Raw genomic sequence first — 7666 nt, 5'->3', positions numbered from 1 at the left:
TCTAACTTTTTTGACCAATGTTTCATGCTCTAAGCTGAACAACTAATTTGAAGACAACAATATATAATATAATAATCATTGTTGAAATCCCACCATTTTGTTTAATAAAATTCTGTATTGTTACTTTTTAACTATTTTTTTATTGTCTTTAAAAAAAATCAGGAGACTTGCCTGGGGATATAGCTAAGTGCTGCAGGCTGGCAAGTGTGATGTCCTGCGCTTTTTGTGGTACTCACAGAAAAATCAGAAGGTCAATGGACCGTATTTCAGTGTAAGGTTGAGAATAAACTTTCCCTAAAGAATGTAAAGAACCCTTTATGCCTTTACCTGATCAATAGCAGAATTACAACCCCGCCAGTCTAGTTGGGAGTGACCATAACTTGGTGCCAGCCCCGCAGGTCACCCAGAGAAGCAAGCTGAGGCCCCCTCTACGCAGACTGGCCCAGCTGCTGGGCGTGACTGTGGAAAGCTGCTGTCCCTGGGGTGAACCCAGGCTGCGGGGGCAGGGGGTGGGGAGCCTGGAACCGCAGTGCTAGTGAGGCAAATCGGAACACAGCTCAGCGTCACCTGATTCCTTTTATGTGAGAAACGCAGAGCATACCTAAGGAGCAAAATCAAAGGAAGCAGACAGAAGTCCGCCCTCAGCCCTCAGCGGGGAAGGAGGTGCAGAGACGGGGGAGGGGGAGGGAAGAGGGGCGGAGAAGGCAGGCGCGGGCGCACACGGCGCGGGCGCACACCAGATGGACTCGCTACGCAGTACTGGATGTATGGACAAAGCAAAACTTTTTTAAAAAAGCACACACATGAAGAGAAATTAGTAAATGCAAAATTGCATGGTTCTGTGATTATTTTATGAAATGACTATCAAACATATTTGTGTATATCTTACATTGGCCAGTTCAATACTCTTCAAAATGCCTTCTAAAACAAATTTTAGCGCAACTCACCCCCTGCCGTGGGTCCTGATTGTTTTCTTGGGAGTAGGTAGAGATCTGTGAGGGTTTTTCATTTCGTTAGACGTTGTCCATAGTATGCGACAGTACATTTCCACAATGTGCCCATAAGCCGTAACCTTCACCATTGTCAACTTTGCCCCACATGTTCTGAACTTGTGAAGGCATTCCCTGTTCTCCCTTAATGGAAGGAAGAATATTTGGTGAGCAGAAAGTGAGTTTTCACGTGCAACTCATGTCTTTCCCTTGAGTGCTGGAGCTTCGGGCCAACAGCAGTGCCCCTGGCCTGTCCCGGGCGGGGACCTGCTCACTTAGCCGCGAGCTGTGACGTCTTTGGGCACCACGTGTGCTCAGCAGGCTAAGCTGCCCTCGAAGGAGCCGACTTACAGCTAGGCCACGCTGGAAACGCCAGCCCTCCTTTCCCTTTCAGAAACATTTTTAGGGCCGAGGAAAGCTGGTCAGAGGTCAGCAGCCAGCGCTGCTGAGGAGAAAGGATTCTGGTGCCTGTGGTCTGAGACACGAGGAGAGATTATTGAACCAAACAATGAAAAGCTTGTTTAAAAGACAACCTCTCAGTGAGGGTCCCTGACCATGGCTCTCTCTCACCACTCCACTGCACAAGAACGCAATGAGACATCGTGAAGGCATGCCAATTGCAGCACAGAAATGGAGATCTAATTTACTTATGGCTTCACGCAATAGTTTCCTTGCCACGGATGTGCCTTGAAAGGCAAGTTAAATTGGGCAGGTTTTTTTCCAAGTCTCTGCTGCCACCTGCAGTTTGAGATGGGAACAGTGGGGCCAAATCCTCGAAATGCGTGAATATGAGGCTCCAAGTTGACCTCTGTCGGTTCCGTGCCATTTGCATACGTTCGATGTATGTATGGGTACTTCTGCACATGCACGCCGGGGTGCTGCTCACGCACGCTCACACAGGGCCATGTGTGAGTGGTGTGAAGACAAGGTGTCGCTTTTGTTCAATTAAACTCACTCCAGGTTTGGCACTTTTCCCACAGCAAGTAAATCAGTGTTGTGGAAATTGGATTTGTCATTTAATTAAGCCTGAGCATTAATAGTCTCGTGGCCTTCAGAGACATCTTTGTTGTCTAACTAAACCAGTTTGGATTGTCAGGGTAAAGAGACAGCACTTAAGAGGATGGAGATGTTGTAAATGAGACCAAAATTACGAAGGTGTCTGTCTAGCGTGAAAGCGTTGCCCTACTCTTCTAATTGGAGATGACGTTGTTGTTGCTTTTCAGTTCAAGATAAACTGAGCTTGGATACTCAATAATTCATGAGGTGGGCATAAAAATCATCACTTTACATGTGACGTTTACAGCAGCCTTGTGACGTTAATTATTCACATTTCCAAAGGGGAGCTCGCAGCCTGAGTGTGCACCAGAGCCTTACAGGATATGTTCACTTCTCAGTAATAGTACAACGTTTTAAATTGGATCAAAAGGTAAAAAAGGTACCAAAAGATAATTCCTCCTGAAGAAAACATTTTCCAATGGGAAATATTTTTGTGCAAGAACATCTTTAGAACCACTCGCCATCATAACAGGTTTGAAGCCAGCTAAGTTGCGGGTATTCCTATGATCATAAATCCCAAACAGTGGCAGAGATGGAAGGCCCCGAGCACTGCAATAAGCCTCGGACACTTTCAGATCATGCCTGTGAAAGAAAGATACGCATGGTTATCGCTTGTTAGGAAAATGAGTGGCATCACCCTCACATCGGTAGAAATGCTCTGGAGCCCAGTGTCCACCTGAGCAGGAAGTCCAGTCTTCCCCAGGGCCGCCTCACCTGCACCAAAGGATCTGAGGAGAGGGGCAGCGGCAAGCTGATGAGGTCCCAGTGAGACCACCGCACAAGAGTCTCACACCAGCTCCTTCCCACAGACCGGGTCATTTCTTAACAAATATGCTGTGTAGGACAACTGCACCCAAGACTAGAGAGTGACATGCCAAACTCACACAGCATCTCATGCCAAAAGTCTCATAAAACGGTAAGTCCAGACAGACCTAGGCCACCTTGTTACGCTGCACATCCCTGGAAGGAAGTCACACAGCACCCACCGCAGCTGGAACCTGAGAAGATGAGCATAGACACTCTGGAGCCTCAGTGCTTGGGCACAGCCTGGGCCTGCTGCAGCTGAGTTCTGTGACTTCGAGGGAACTCGCTAGTTCCTCTGTGAGAGCTAAGACAATCACCCAAGGGTGCAAACAGTGCTGGTCTCAGAGTAGAGCCCTGAAGACTGAAATCAGTTCAGATTCTAGAATTATGAATACATATTCAGCAATCTACAAATATTAACTCTTAGAATTGTTACTTAAAAATAGTAACTTTTAGAGCCGGCAAATAGCTCAGCAGATTAAAGCACCTGCAAGCCGGTGCAGGGGCCAGAGGTTCAATCCCTGGGCCTGCTGTGCTGGCCTTGCCTCCGGGGTGCACTGAGATGGCCATTGAGCCTGGGCGTGGTGGCGCATGCCTGTAATCCCAATTCTTGGGAGGCTGTAAACAGGTGGATCACTACAAGTCTGATTTAATACTGAGACCTGGACACCCTACAGACCCTTCCCTAAAATCCAAAAAATAGTAACTTTTACAATAAAAAAAAATTGCTCCAAAAGTAACAGGGGATAAAAACTCTACAGAATGAAACTGACTGAAATAATCTCCTGCCTTATAGTAATGCAGCCCTCTTGCATTAGACCAGGTAGGTGACAAGCGAGGCCTGCCTGAAGACAGCTCTGTGAGAGGCCAGTACCTGCAGAAGGTGTGAAAATTGGCTTCAGCCCTAGGGAACTCAGCCTGCTCCGTGCCAAGTTCTGAAGTTCACTGCTGGTTTTTTTCTTAAAGTTAAAATTTTAACACAGCTCATGTCATTTTAACCTAAATCAGAGCCTCCACTTTACAGTTCAGAATCCAATTAGCAAGGACAAGTAATTCCTCCTGCTGCCCTGGCAGGCAATATTCTTGAGAGGGAGAAAGCTCATGCCTCGTCCTGACAACTGTTCCGAGCTCCGCTGCTATAGGCCTGACCTCAGCCTAGCTGGCCACTCCGAGCCCTGATGAACTCTGTCTGCTGCAGCCTGATGCCACCTCACTGGGATGACAAGCCCGGATCTGTTATGCTCAGCTCTGGGAAAGCTGGCAGGCGATGTGTGCAGAGTGTTTGCTGGCAGCTTCTCCTCCTAGTCTGCAGAAATGATCACCAGTACAGCACTCACATTGATAAGTTTAAGTGGGGTGGGTGGGTGCATGCGTGCATATGTGTGTGCATGTGTGCACATGTGTGCATATGCATGTGTGTGCATGTGTGCATGTGTGTGCATATGTGCACATGTGTATATGTGTGTGTGACAGGACAACTGAGTCCTGGGGCTGCAGCAGTGTTTCAGGAGCAATGTACCTGGACTTAGGGCTCATGGGCATGAGTGCTCTCTGTGCTGCTCACTAACTGCGTGACCTGGAATGAGTCATTTGGTTTTGTCGCCTTCATTTCCACCATATGTAAAAGAAGCTCTTAATACCCCCACACACACGCACTGAACATGTTCAGTGCTTAAGTGAGATCATTTGGAGGAGAAAACCTGAAAATGCACAAAGCTTGCTCTTCTTATACAGGCTAGTTCCAGAACAGGATTCTTTTTTAATTCCCCAACCTACTGCAAACTGTCTTGCGAGCCATTCACAGTGAGTGCTTCCCACCTCCGTATTCTCGTGGTGTAATTCAGATACACAAACGGTCTGGTACAAGTTCCCAGAGTGACAGATTTCCAGGCAAACAGTGAGTCAGCATGATTGAGACACCAGGACGGGTGTCAGTAAGCCTGTGCTTGTGCTGCAATCTGGATTTGTAACCTTAGCTTGACCTGGCCTGAAAGCCCAGGAGGAGGACGCCACTCACTGGAGATGAACGGCACAGGCAACTGATGCACAATAGCGGGTCAAGGGCTTCTGTCAAATCACACTGTAATACAGCAGAGGACTTAAATGGGACAGGAACCATGAAAAGGAATCTTTTCCTTTATTTGATAATTAAATACCAAAAGGAGACCGACTTGGTCACAACAAAGGGCAAGCCTGGGAAAGGTAAGTGCGCATCCACTGTCCCTCAAGCTGATGCTGTCTGGGCATTCAAGGCCTCGGGCTCTGCTCTGTGTACTGGAATCCGGAGTGGCATGAGGGCAACCGAAGCCTTGGCAGGGTCATCCACACTGGCATTTCGCCTACTCCAATAACTGATACCCCAAGGCTGGCAGACCTACAGGCCCTTGACCTGAGTTCACTGAGAACAGAGCTGGCAGTCACGTGTGTCCCAGCCCACCACGAAGACAGTCTGCAGTCAGACACACTGACTGCAGCCTCCCCACTTCCACTCCACCCTCACACCCACCAGCCTCACACCTGCTCGGTGCCCAGAAAGGAGATCCTGGCCAGGCTTCCCTGCTTGTGATTAAACCAGCCCCTGTGAGCCACAGGCACCACACCGTGGTCGTCCGATCACAAAGCAGACCTCTGACATCACAGCAGCCCAAATCTGTCCTGATGTGCTGCTGTTTTGGACTCCGTTTGGGACCAGCAGCTTCCTTCTGTGGGAACATGCTCGCAGTGTGCTGGGCCAGCCAGCCCTGCCCTCCCTGTGCTGTCCCTTCCTCTTCCATTTCTGAACACTATGACCCATCAGGCCCTAGAAAGACAGAGCACTTCCCAGCCCTTCTCACTCACTATCAGGCATTCTCACAGGACACACCCTAAGACCCTCCCACATTAAGTTAGAACGACTAGAGGCCCTAGTTGTTGTCATCCCAATTGTTTCTTGGAAGCAAAACTAAAATACTGTCACTGCTTTTCCTTCTGCATGTGCAAGCTTGGCCTTGGTCCCCAGAGCTCCTGCATGGTCTCTAAGCCCCTAGGGTATGAAGCTGGCTCTGCCATCAAGCACTGACTCTGTGCCCCATAGGTTCAGGGCGGGCCCAGAGCATTGGCTGCCAGCCTTAATTATCAAGCTCTGCTAGTCCAAATGCAAATCTTCGAGTTCTCTTATTGACTAAGAGGGGAACAGAAGAAGATCACAGTGGCAGCTGAGGAAAAGGATAGCACTGACCCAGCTATGCAGAAGCAGGTCAAGCTCCTTGCCCGGATCAAATGCCAGACCGAGTACTCTCTGTGCCTACCTTCCACCTCCAAGATGCATGCTCTAAAGCTTTTTTTTTTTTTTTTTTTTTTTTTTTTCAGTTTCTTCATTCACCAAACAAACATCATTTGAGTGCCTACTCTAGTCAGATGCTGCTCTAGGCTGAAGGCAGACAGAGCCCTGCCCTCACGCCCTTATGCTGCTTATGCTCTAGAAGGGACTGAGAGAAAAGACACAGATAAATAAGCAGGTAAAATTCACTCAGATCATAAGAGTCTCTAAACACTGAAACAGAGAATGTGAAACAGAAATTATGAGAATAAAGGAAAAACCTAAATCCTACCCTCTCTGCACACCTGCGCCCAAGATGGCTCAGGGTTAGGGTCAGGGAAAAGCAACAACCCACAGGCCTCCAGGAAGTCAAAGATTCAAACTTGCCCTAAGGTGAGGCAGTGACCGCATACCACAGAGGCCGTGGGGCAGCCGGCCACCCCTAGTGCTGCTCTGCCTGTGCAGGAGGTGACCAGCTCGAGGGCACATAGCAGGCTCGCTGTGCCAAGGCCTGGATTCCAGAGCCCGGCTTCGCCCTGGCTTTCCCACTGATCAGGGAAGAGCTGTGTCAGAACCACCTAGACAGCTTTAAAAGTGTCTGACTCCAAGTCCCAAAGGTTCTCACTTAATCAGGTTGGTCCTGAGTGCAGTCAGAGAATCCGAAGTTTCAAAATCCCCCTGGGTTTCTCTAATGAGCACCTAAGGACGCAACCCAGGGCTCCCATGCGCCTTACAAAATCACCTCTAGCACATCTTTAAAACGTAGTGACCTCACCCCGCAGGTGGTACAGGAGGCTGAGGAATGCACAGACTTTTGAAAAGCACAAGTTCTGAGCATGGGGCCCAGCTGCTTACAAACTACTTGATGGGCTCAATTACACCAAGGGGCAGAGACTGGATAATTTTTAACGCCACCCTTATAGTAAAAAAGAAAATCTAGGTCACCCCATGAACTAAAGAGTACTTACTGGCCTGCAGGCCCCAAGGAACCTGTACCTGTTTCCTAAGCTAAATATTGAAGTTGCCTTTTTTGAAAGCTAAATTTTTAAGTAGCCCGAGATAGGATATAACAAGTTGAGACCAGAACAGCTTTGAAGTGCTCCCCTCACCTTCTGTATTAATCCCCCCTGTGCTCCTGGGTCCTCAAGACACAGGGGTTCTCTTCGCAGCTTTGTCAGTGTGCAATGGACCCCCCCCAAAGGGCAGAGAGACCTCAGCTCCTGCCTTGAAAGGCAACACTGTGCTTAAGGAGCGAACTTTAACTTCACAGTACTTGGGGGAAAACTCCTCTAGGTGCAAAATATGTTCCAGGAGATCTTCCCACAGTTATGTCGCTAACCGTCTCCAGCTAACAAGAGGTATGATTTGGTGTGAAGCAGCTGGTGGAATCTGCCTCTGTTTTCCCCCATAATATGATAAATGTAAGGAGGAGCTCATTTGTCTTGTATTCCACAATGTGATAAATGATAGGAAATGTAATTGTGTAACGCCAATAGCACAAGAAAATTGCAAATCTCTA

The sequence above is a fragment of the Octodon degus genome, unplaced genomic scaffold (assembly GCF_000260255.1).
Source record: "Octodon degus isolate 3935 unplaced genomic scaffold, OctDeg1.0 scaffold00046, whole genome shotgun sequence".
NCBI classification, from domain to species: Eukaryota; Metazoa; Chordata; class Mammalia; order Rodentia; family Octodontidae; genus Octodon; species Octodon degus.
The sequence above is the reverse complement of the archived record's forward strand: the minus strand, read 5'-3'. Positions refer to the sequence as shown.